Genomic DNA, 12,839 nt, shown 5'->3' on the forward strand with positions numbered 1-12,839 from the left:
AATTGGGTCACAGTGCAGCTCAGGCTCCCATAGCTGCGTGTGTTCTGTGGAGATAACAAGTAGTAAAAATGTATTTTTGTCACTGAAATGACTAAAGGTGACTCTGAAAGCAGCCCTGCTCTGGGAGGCTGTTATCACACTGTCACTTTTCTAACTATACTTTTGCTTTAAGAGCATGGCATTATAAGGTTATGCGTAGTCTTTACTGCTTCTTTCACAGAAGAACATCCCTTGATAATTTCAGCTCTGCAATTTCTGAAAAATTATAACTTTTGCAGGAAGTTTGAAGGTAATAGAAGAAAGAGAGAAAAACCCAAACCCAAAACCTAAAGTACTTAATCTATTTGTCTTCTCAGAGAGACTGGGAAATAGTGTAACTTCCTCTTTCCTCCAAAAAGAGGTACTTAGAGGGAGGAAAAAGCTGGGTTTTTTGTTAAGATCTCATCCATTCTTTAAGTAAGCATTGCCTGAAAATTGCGCAGATAAAATTATTTTAGTATGGATAATAGCACATACATAATGGGAAACTAATTTCTTTGCAGAGTTTTCTAAGAAATATGTTATAGCCAGACTCTAGTCATTCTGGGTTATTTTAGATATCTGTCTGAAGGATTTTGATGCTCGGAGATAAATGTTACTTACATCTTTAAATGGAGTCCCATCTGAGTCCATTTAAAAAACCCACAACTAATTAAGAAAAATGGCTCTTGTGTTGAGACACGTATCTTCTGAAACTCAATTACGTATGAAATACAACAAGGAAGCATATCATTTTTAAGATGAGGAAGATGCATTAACAGGTGTTCAAGACTATGAATAAACAAGGTAAAAAAAGACATAGATTCAAAGCTGCTGTAAGCAAGAGTATTTTACAGATCTGTAAGCTAAAAGGAATGGGCCTGCTTGTTAGCATTTCTGGCATTAATAAGATGGCTAGTTATCTACTGCTAGTTAATTATTTTTCTCTTCACATCTGCCTCTCAGCTGATTCTGTGCACCAAGCTCAATGTAAGTGCCACTCTCCTGATGTTATTTTTTGTCTGGAGCGCTCCAGACGCTAGCTTCCTAACGCTTTGCATTTTCTGTGCTGCATCAGTCTCTTTCTGCGCTCGTGTAGTATGATAGCCCTAGCATTATCATCTCATTTTTGCTGCAGAATATTTTACTACTTGGCTGTTCAAGGTCTTCAGCTGGAAGTGAATATTCTAGATCTATCAAAAAGTTTTACCCTTAAGTGTTGCTGGTTGCCGCCTTAAAATTTATATAACCACCTCCCTGACTTTTTTTAGCTGCCCTTCTTATCCATGGCAGTGATGTAAAGTTCCTGTTATCAAGAGGAGGATTTCACTCCATCTGTTCGACAGCTTGGCTTGCGTTCATCCAGTCTAACTTTAGACACTTCACAGAGGTGCCTAACTTAAGAGTTTAAGCTGACTAGGATTTTTCAGTAGTCGCTGAGGAGGGAGAAGCACATTGAGAGGCAGGTGGTTTTGCCCAGACAGCTTCCTTAGGCTTTCATTGCATGAGGAAGCTAGTATGAACCAACTAAACTAAAGGTCTTTCTTAAATAAAAATTTAATCAAAATGTGGCATCTGTGCACACATACAGCATTGCTTTTGATTTTAAATGTTCCTATTTTTTCTTTCTTCCATTTCTTACTGTGCAGTATCTTCCCTTCTGAATTACCTAAGGTGGTCAAGGACTTTGAAAAAAAAGTGTTTAAAATACTGCTAGAATTTCCTGCTACAAGTCTGTAATGACTTTGAGGAATGAGGATCTGATTTGCTGCATTTTCTGCTAATGAAGTAAGACAAAAACATAATCCTGCACTGAAGGCTTTTTTCCAAGGATAATCTGGGCACGCAGCTGCAGCTGAGTTACACGAACGGTGGGAAAGTGTGGACTGCAAGAATAAAAGCATGATCACATCTGTTAAGGAAGCTGGTTTAACGGTTATTGCCAGACTTTAGTGTAACGTTGGAGGTCAAGTGCTTTCTTGTATTGTAGGGCTTTGCCTAACGTGTGAGTAGAGAAGCTGCCTTGCAAACGCGTGCTCGGGGTATAGAGGCCAATTTCTGCTACCACTGGAAATGAGAGGTGAGTAACACGTGAAAATTGGATCGTGCTAACGCTTCTCATCCCYCGCGTCTACAGCTAATAGAGCAGCTTGGAAACCGCTTCTCCTCGGCCTGCAGCTTGAACCGCCCTGGGAAGGGTTTCCAGTGGCACAACTCCGGCACGCCGGGCTGCGGCGATGGCGATTTGCCCGTCCTGGCGGGAAGCCAGGAAGCCGTGGCGGCGGCGGGAGCTGCTGCGCRCGCCTGCTTTACCGTGACGGGAAAACGGGCTCCGTCCTGTGAAAGCGGCTTTGGGCTGAGCTACATTCGAAGTGTTAAGCAGCCTGAGGGACCGGTTTGCTGAGGGACAGGTTCAAGCCTGCGTTTCGGCGAGTTGAGGCCTGGATTTTCCCCTAAGCCACCTGACAGGAGCAGCCYAAGCCTGGCGGCTCTTCGCGCTCTGCCCCAGGCGCCCGTCACCGTCCCAAAGGACTTGCTGTTCTCCGGACGAAGGCTCTGCTATTTTCTATATGAAAGTAACAGGCCATAAATACAAAGACCGGAAACGTGAGAAGGCCTTTACTAGTCTCTTTATTTTTTATTTTTTAAACGGGGCCGGAGGGTTTCGGGTGCCTGGACGCCCTCGGGGCTGGGCGGCACAGACGAAGCCCGCGCGCCGCCCCACAGGCGCTAATGGCTTCCTCCTCGCCGCTGAGGAGCGGGGGGCGGATCCTGCGGGGCCCAGCGCTGGGTCTGATAGGCGGAGGCGCTGATTGGCAGCAGGAGCAGCCCGTGAGAAGCGGCCGCTCCTGGGGCGGGCGATGAGGCGTCGCCGCCAGCGGCCGCCTGCCGGCGCCATCTTGCCTGCTGGAGGYGGTGGCGCTGCGCGGCAGTGGGCGCTGCGTGGGGAAGGGGGCCGCGGCGCGGTCGAAAGAGGCTGGATCTGGCCGGGCACACTAGACGGGCCCGGGGAGGAGCCGCGCGGCCGGTGCCGCAGGTACTGGGGCCTCGCTGCGTGGCAGTTCCCAGTGTCACCCGAGAGGCATCTGCGGCATGTGGGGGCCCCTGGGGCGGCTGCGCCCCTCGGGCTCTCCCGGCACCCAGGCAGTGGGACCTGCAGGTGCCCGGGGCCACCAGCGCAGAGCAGAACAGCAGCGGTAGAGAAGAAGGTGTTAATTGCCTGAGTCGGTAACACCGAGGAGAARGCTGCGCTGGACTCTGTAGCATGTTAAAGGCCTTCGTGGAGACGAGGTAAAACTGTTCTAACTCCTCTGGGATGTGAGTTGCCGAGTGCTSGTGCCCGCCCTTTGCAGACAACGCCGTAGGCCCCTTAGGTTSGGGAAGGTTGTAGGTTCACTTCACACGTGTAGCGTTCATGCATCGGCACCTTCTCATCCCAGGGGTCATTTTTATGCCACCTTGTTACAGTTGTAGACTGGTTTGTTCCGTGCTTTGCTGGGAGGTGAAGTAAGGCCTCGTGATAATGGAGAGCTTTGAAATAGGGTGTGAGAACTGATAGAGCTTCATGCACTTGAACTGCTTGATCTATAATCTGATGAGTGTCTGCTGCCTTGCGCTGTTCTCGCCTTGGAGACCCGTGTTCATGGTGTAAAGCTTAATATTTCATRAAGACCTTCCCCGTTCCGCATGCTAACCCTTTAAACTTTATAGATTGTCAGTTGTTTGAATGAGTTATTTAAAACTGCTCAAGTTATTAAGCCAGGGAAGCTAAGGATATTAGATGCCCAGCATTAGTCATACCTCTATATGAACTCTCATTTCCTTCTAGCAGATGGAAAATATGCAGTCTGCAGGATACTTGGAGTAGTTACAAGACCTAGAACATTTCATGTTCCTCCCCTTGAGTCTCTGTTCTGAGAGTTGTTATGTACTACTTGCACAAAAAGGCTACTGCTAAGAGGAAGTGTAGTAAAATTGAAGTGTGTTTGGATTAATCTATGAAATGTATTTGTAATACATGTTGAACTTGGCTAATAGTACTAATTAGTCTTTCTGTTACTCTGTTGCTTTATTAGTATTGGTTAATGTGAGGCATAGCAAGCTTCATAGCAACAATTTAACATAGAAAGCTTTTCAAAATATGATGGAAAAACTTCAAATTTTGCTTAATTCAAATGTTAGGGCAAAAATATTTTTTCATGTGCTTTAGTGCTGAGATACAGTTGGAGGCAATTACCTAAATTGTTTACTTTACCATGATCTCCCTGTGTGGCCTTCAGTGTACAGCTTAACTTTGTATGTGGCTGCCTCTGGAGGTGATAATTTTCTTCAAAGCATAGATCTTTTTTTTTATTGAAGTTAGTTATGCTATTGAAGAGATTCTGCATAGTCAACAGCTTGTATGATGAATACCACAACTTTTAGCAAGATTCTATCACTGTTTGGATAGAAACACAGCAACTCTGGACTCGCAGGCTCTGGAATGATGTATCTCATTGGTTTATTACTGAGAAGTAGTTCATTTTCTTGTCAGCTCTTGAAGGCAGCCAGAGTGTTTGTCAGACCTAAGAGTTTCAGCTAGTCCACTAGCAGTTCACTGGCAGAAGGAGGTTTTAACAGAAAGTAGCTAGCTGGTTTTYGTGTACAGAGCAAATATTTTAAAGAAGAAATAAACAAATGAAATTGCAGTTCACACAGCTTTAAAAAGGTCTGAGAGGGCCTAACTTCTGTGCAGGGTCAGTCAAGTGAAGGAAGTGGAGGAACAGCCTCTACAACTCTATGTGTGTGTGCAGCCTGTTTTTGTTGAAAGGAATCATGAAACATCCTGAGCAGAGCACATGTAATATGGCCTCTGCATTTCTTTCTAGCTTGTGACTTCTGTTGTTCCARCCCTGGGCTTTGCTTATGCTGGCATAGTTAGGAAGACGTAGAATGCATCCATAAGCCTAGATATAAGTTCTGAGGTGCTGCAAGGGTATTCARCCTGTGCTGTGACAGMCCAGTGAGGAGAATCCTGATTTCAGTGAAAGACTTGGCAAAATCACAACATAGTTCTGACCTGTCTTTCCTGAATATGTGTGTTGATTTTGTACAGTGTCCCCTCTTCTCATATGCTAGAACCCTGAGCTTTTCATCTAAGAGTTCTCTCTTTGATCGTGTTCTTGGTTATGATGTCTTGGGGCTTTCAAGGCTTGGGTTTCTGTTGCTGGGTTTGTTTTTTGCCCTTAGGCAGTGGTCTGATGCTGCTGTGGATCTTGGTTGTTGATATGATTTGATCCTTCTATTGGGTACTTCCTGAGCAGTGAGATGGGCAGTGTCTAATGGACATACCTGTCTTAGTCACTGTTGAGACACTGCATTGCTGGCACGGTGGGATCCCACAGGTGGGATGACTTGGATATTCACARCCTTAGTAAACTGGCTATTTCTGCAGGCTCTGAAATGATGCAAGCAGAAAGGCATGTGCGCCTGTGTTGTATGTGGTGAAGGGAACCCTGACCCTTATGAAGGGCTAAGAAATGCCAGCAGAGTAACAAGTGCAATAGTGATAGATTTGCAGCCTGCTAGATACGAAGCAGAAGCCCTAATTGTACAGTCTACAGTAAGCATRTACTATGACTATGCCAAAGCTGTGCATTTAAATTCCCTGCTGTGAGCATCTGCTGATGCATAGAGTTGTCTAGGTGATTGAGCGTAAAGAGTGACCTTGGAGCCACATCCAYAAATGCCCTTTGGGAGGTGATGCTAGAATGACTCCTGATTAGGTTTTCAAATCTACTATCTGGCTAGTTTATCTCAGGTGGGAAAAGAAATCTGCAGTGCAGATTTCATTCAGTTTCTATGCACGAGAAAGGGAGGTTAAAATACTTGCTGAGATGAGGTTGAGAGCTGTGCTACTGGAGCATTCACAGTGTCAGCAAAGGGTTTAAATTCTTTTAAGAATACCGTAGAGAACTATTGTAGTTTTGGCACCGTTCTTGGACAGAAAGGGAGGAAGTGGCCTAATACCCTTCTGTGCCCTGAAGGCTTATGGTGGTTTAAAGTGGATTTTATGGTTATTAAATAACTGCACCAGTCTGAATGGATGGGAGGGAGGAGGAGAATGAAGACTGGTTGCCTACAGGGTGTAGTGTGTATATATTTGGCCTCTCTGACTACCCAGGACATGGCAGCACTGCTGCAGAATCCCTCTGAGACTCACTTGTRGAAGAAGAGCCCATCTAGCATGGTGGGGGGGAGAATAGCATTTCTAGGAGAAGAAAACTATGCAGCTCCCTAAGGTGTTACGCATGGCATGGTTAAAAACTCAGCATGCCAGAGGGGCTATGGAGGCCTGTGCCAGACTTCTTTGAATTATGGATGAGATGTCTGCTTCTAGCACAGACACGAACAGCAAACTGTACAGCTCCTGGGTGCCTTTAGCATAAGCATTACAGTAACAGACTGTTTTTAGAAACCACTAGGTCCCCAACAGCCTGATCAGAACTCTTAACGTCTTTAGAAGTTAGTTGTTGTTCATATCCATGGTTAAAGTGAGGAGGCCAGCAATGGGTAGTATAATTGGGAAGTTCTGAATTTTGTCTAGATCTCCATCCAGTTGTTTCCAGCGACAGTCATCTCACCTGCTAGAATATAGTGTATTACTCGCCTTTCTCTTGACCTACTTTTATGTACTCCTAAGCTGGATTTGTTCTAGTCTGGCAAAGAATCTGTGATGCACCGTTTTCTGTACTGGTTCAAGTAGCTATGTGAAGGATAGATCATTTCTTAAACTGCACTATCATGGGAATGGTTGGTTGATTTCTGTGCCTTCCATCCCCAAGTACAAAGCTGTTGTGTAGGAACAATCGCATCCTTCTACCAGGTACAGCGCAGGGCTCTCCCTTCACTCTTGACAAGACAGAATGAAATCAACTTGAATGAGATGTGCCATTTGTGGCTGGCAAACTGAGCTCTTGGCTTTCCTGGTAAAAAGCAGCTTTCTTCTTGCCTAGAAATGGAGTCATCAGAGTTAATTTGGAGGAGTTTCATGCAAGTTGGCTTAATCTTCTGGGTTTTGAAGCCTTTCATCTTAACGAGCATAAGGAAGGTTTTTTGGAAGAAATTTATTAATAGAAGATGGAGAAAGTTCTCTTCACACTTACCCTAGCTGCAAGGATCTGGTCTCTGTCTTTCAGATTTGTTTATTCACAGCCTATACTGAGGCACCCACAGATCTCTACAGTCTGCAAGCTTCAGATACAGGAAGTTATGTACCTTCAATATGTAACAACATCTTTTTCAAAACCAGGCTGTGCATTAAAACCAGGAGAACTGACTGGTATTTTGCAACTCAAATCTCTGTCCACGTGCTTGCTCTGGGCTGTATGCAAAAATTCTGTTACCACATCAAGTCCTGAGGTGTCATAAACATAGGAGTTTGTCTGGAACTCTTGCAGGGCAACATAGTTTTATTTACAGAGCCACTGTTTATCTTCTTGCCTGGTGTTAGCCTTTCCTCTTCTGCTGTACTCAGTAGCCCCTCAGGTTAAAAAACAAAAAGAACAAACCTTGAATAAATTATAACCAGCAGAGGGCTGAGTCTGCCTTTGCTGCAAGCCGGAAATCACATCTTTGGCCTATGTCAGCACCTGAGGAAAGGGCACTGGAGGGAAATGCTATTTGTGCTGGGGTATGTGACCCTTTTTTGAGATCCAGAGCCCTGCTTTGCTTTTTTGCCTTGTGTTTCTGCCTGGTGCAAGAAAGCCTCTGTCCATGTTATTAAAATGAGAGTACACACAGGYTTTTTTATACCTTTACAAATAAATAAATAAATAAATGTGGTGGAATATATAACTCGAAGTGAAATGGATTCAAGGCCCTGAAAACATCAGCAGCTCTTTTTTAAGTTGAGTGTACGAAGGACTGGGGTGACAAAAGGGGAGGATGATTTATAGCTTAGCAAATGGGAAAGAGAAGAACTCTTTCTAGCTGACGCGCTGGAATTCAATCCTGCAGGAAAGGACTCAAGTCAGCATTACATCGTGAGCAATTAAGTGAGCTGACATTTCTCTTGCAGACAGAAAGGTGCTGTCTACAAAGAATTTGTGCTAGCTTAGCAGAGGTGACAGTCATGGTGAAGAAGTTACTGTATTGAAGGCTTGCTTGGTAAGGTTAGGTTGTACCAAGTAAGTGGAAGTGCCAGCAGGGAGTTCTGCAGCAGCAATGGAGACTCTTTTAGCCTTTGAGAGACTAGGAGATGGTGGGACTGAAGGACATGGCAATAGCTATGTGGGATTTTTGGCCTGAATTTAGACCACTCCATTTGGTATCCAGTGGGCAGTTTTGTGATCTGGCCTCTTACATGCTCTTTATGGAAAAACTGTAATTGATTCCATGCTTATGTCTTTGCTCTGAGTGGCAGCTGATAATTGTAACCAAAGTTACCAGTCTCCTGTGCAGATAGGCCTGTGGTTCAGACTGTCATGCACATAAAGCTTCAACATCTAAAAGCTGAGATGAGAGCCTTATTATTACTATTCCCCTCCTCCCCCCAGGAAACCTGATATCGGCTTTCTCTATCAGCCTTGTGGAAGGTGTCTGCCAGTCTGCAGAACATAGGAATCCTTATGCTTGAGATAATAATAAAGAACTCTACTTTAACTCTACATTAACTGTTTTTCTTTATTTTGCGAATCTCTTAAAAATAGGCCAGCATGAGGGATGGTTTAGCGATTGCTGTATACAGATCATAAGAATGCTGTTGAGTAAATAGGGGCCTTTGTCCACCTCCAGTGTCCCAAATGCCTGCTAGAAAGCTTTGCAGTGTTGCTTTTGAGATCTGTTCTTTATTCATGAGAAAGGGGAACTGGCACTTAGCTAAATCAGGCTGCTGAGATTTAGACACAATAGGATGTGGAATTTACATTGTTGTGTGTATATTATAAAAGTGAGACTGTAGTCAGTTCTCCTGAGTTTTTGGGCTCATTTATAGATGCATAAATTCTTTGCATGTGGAAGTGACAAGCTGGTTTGGTAGTTACGTGGACATCAGTTAATAAATAATTTTTTTCTGATTTCTCTGTAATCAAATACACTCTTTTTTTCAAGGTGATGTGATCACAGCAAGGTAAACTAGACTTCCTGCTTGTTAAACAGATGGTTCCCTCTGCCTGTATCCTTCATTGCTCTGCCAGCATGGGATGTAGCTATAGCAGTCCAGCAAAAGTGGGGAGGGACTGACTGTGAGAGAAGGATATTTTCTTTTTAATGCAGATTTCACTGTGTGCTTTCATCTGTGTTTGGATTTGGGGTGATAATGCAGTGTCTATTGCTATGACCATAAAAAGCAAACAGATTTGACTTTTCAGGTGTGTGGACTTTTTTTGTAATATCAGAGAGTGCAAAGGGTCCACAAATAGCAACCTCCTGTTTCTCCTAAGCAAGACACAGTGTTAACTGCCTGCAAATTTAGGTTAGGTACAACAGGACAGGAATAAAACTCCAAGCAGAAAATGTGGAGCAGTTTTACACTGAGGAGAGATGGACATTTCAGCCTCTTTTATCACTCTGAAATCATGATTGTATTAGTCATCTCATGCTTCAGTCTTTTATCTCCCCTTCCTTTCATTCCTGTGAGGCCACAGGCCATCAGCCACCTCCTGGAGCCCAGCTCATTTCATTTGTCTGTCACTGATCAGCAATTATCAGGCTACTGCTGAAGAGCCATCAGCCTTCTCAAGACCTGTGAAATGATAATTATGGAGTAGCTTTCTGAATGAATAAGCTGGCTAACATTAGGCATGTACATTGCTACAGTATTACTTTGATATATTGGGTAAAATTGGCCTCTGTTTCAGCCAGGTGTTAATGATGTTTCCTTAACTGACCATGGGGCAATTCTGTATGGATATTGTTTGCTAAATATTTGATGCAGCTTTGCATTTTAAATGAAACATGGTTTAGTTCGTTTTAGATTAGTGCTCCTTCATTGGCTCTCATGTGCATAACTGACTTACTTGCCTCACAACAGCACACTTATCTGGCTGTACACTCTTTTGTTGCATGCGCAAATCTCATACTGGGTCCTGTTCCAGTTGTCACATAACACTAAGCTGTGGGTTTCCAAACAACTAGTTTTATTGAGAGCACTCTCAGGTGCAGTCAGCTCACACTAGATTTTAATCCTTCTTCTAGGTTGTTATCCTCTGAATTTGATTAATGACCTCTGCACTTAGACCTCTTGAAAAGAAAAGCTGAATTCAAGACTAGGAAGAACAAAAAAACCCAAACCCCGTGGTTCTAAGAAGAGGTAAGGAGATACGATAAAATAACACAGAGAAGTTAACAGAATACAGTAACTGTATTCTGTAACTGTAAGGCAACAACAAGAAAAAAAGGTTGTGTTCCAGTAAATCATAGCATGAGTTGCAGCATTTAGGAAAAACAAGAACAAACCCACACAGGAGAATTTTTGCAGTATCCTCAACTTGTGCCTTAGACATCCCYGAACAGGGAAGGTGCTTGGATACCTTTGAGACCTCAAAGGACAAACTAGGACTACAGGAATTCAACATTCTAGGAAATTCAGTGGAGTTAAGGGTGGGGGGAAGACAAGTTTGAGAGAGAGAGAGACTTTACTTCCTTCTATATATTTAATCTTTTGAGAAAATAATGATGTCCAGTGTTTGTAATTAACTACGTGCTAGGAAATGCCCCATTTTCGTTTTGAGTAAAACTTGATTAATCTCTTTAAAGTCTTTAGACTTTATTTTACTGCTTTCATTGGCTAACACCCAATTGTATTTGCATAACTTTGGTGCTTAGCGCGCGTGTACAAGAACTAGTCTTGTGTCCTCTATTCATCAGCACCATTGTGAAGGAGGAATACATACTGCTCATTACAGGCAGTTTAAGTGTGCTTTAAACTCCCTTGTCAAAAACAAAGTTTTGCTAATAATACCTCTGACAAATGTAGGGAAACTTGTCTCACCTTTCTGCTTGAGCCTGTTAACCTGACTAAAGCAGAACAGACTTTTTGGTTTGGCTACCCAGGTTCCTAAAACAAAAAGGCCATTTTTTTCACTAGAAACAGCAACATCAACAAATAAAATCAGGTATAAGGACATAATGCCTGTTTACAGAGATGAGCCTTTATTGTAGTCTGTTGGAAGCAAGTGGAACATGGTTAGGGTCTTACATACAGAGAAGTCCGTAGTATTAGGTTACAATCAGTGGCAAACGATCCAAGATTACAGTGCAGATATCAGTGTTGTGTACATTTAATAACAGTGGCTGGCATACAGACCACAACACAGAAGTCAAATGAAGCCAAGTATACAAGGTACAGCATCACATGAGGAAGCAATTTAATGTACAAAGAGCATTCCATTTACTTTACATTTGCAGGCTTTTTTTGGCTAGTGAGTAGATACAGCCCACTTTAAAATTCAGTGTGCAGTTATTTTTCTTCCCACTCAGCTGATACCAAAATAAGACACAGTGAGTATTCAGATTACAATTTTATGATACAACTAACTAAGGTTATTGCCAAATTGCTTTATTTGAAGTTACGTTATTTACAGCAGAGTTATGAAAATTTTGAACATCAGTGTTCTCTATGTGCTACAAACTGGGAGAAGTTTTAAATGTTTTGAAAGTATTCTGTAATTAGGCCACAAATGTCTTTTCTATTTCACTCAGAAGTTTATTTCTGGGTAACTTCTTTTGAGAGAGCAACTTAACTGGGAAGAAAGATGGAATTGTCCAGCATATTTCTCATTGTGAAATCTGTTGACTGCGTTTTAAAGTTTAAATAGTTCAAAGGTCATACTATTTATTCAATGCCATATCCAATCTTAGTGTAAAAATAAACACTATCCTCTGTGGATAAATAAACCTATCTGTTGGTTACAGGTCAGACCTCTCCAGTGCTGAAAGAGATTTAGAAAAATAGTTTTTCTTTAATGCTTACTATACTGACCCACAAAGGAAAAGTGAAATTCATTCAAGTCTAGAAATAGAAATACAGTACAATTGATTTATAGAATTGCATTCCATCCCCTATACAAACTTGCTGAGCATGAAACACTGCCCCAAAGCACTGCCTCCTTTTCCTTTTCTTGGAAGTTACTGTCATCAGAAAAGTAACATTATACTACATTACAATATTTCTGGTCTGCTTTCCAGCATGCAAACTTAGCAAGGTTCTGCTTCCTGATGATTCGTTTAAAAATCCTTCAGATGGATTGGTGGAGTTTGGGCTATAGGACAAGGACACTTCAGCCCAAACTTGCAGAGTTTTTTGAATTGATGAGTTAGATGAAGATTGTTGATGGGTGTAAACTTACCCATTTGAAAAAATATGCTTGTAAATGATGAGTTGGACTCCCCAAACACCAGCTTTTCCTCAGATTTTCCAGTTTTGCTGCTCCTTTCCATAGTTCTCCTCATCAAAGGGCAGATACATTTGGCAAATACAGGTTTCATGCTCAACTTTGTTATTAAGAACTGAGCTAGACTTTAAAAATCATATAGCCCAATGGGACTTACTCTGCCATATTATTTCTGTGCTTTTTTGACAGTCCCCTCCCCTCTCCACCCCCTCCCTCCCAACAGGGTTGCTCTCTTTTAGAGTGCAAATGCCCCAGAATGATTTTGGGACAGCTGGAGGACAGGTGACATTCTGCAGCGGTAGTAGTAGTTAAGCACCAGTTGTTGGCCTCTGCAAAGGCTTGAGAGGAAAACAGAATTGCTTCATAGAGAACTTGTTGACCTAAAAAGCTTAGTTAGTTTGATCAATAAATATTGATTTAGGCTTAGGATCACAAATACGACACTGC

Source organism: Rhea americana, unplaced genomic scaffold, assembly GCF_003343005.1.
Source record: "Rhea americana isolate MKP2758 unplaced genomic scaffold, rheAme1 scaffold_164, whole genome shotgun sequence".
Taxonomy (NCBI): Eukaryota; Metazoa; Chordata; class Aves; order Rheiformes; family Rheidae; genus Rhea; species Rhea americana.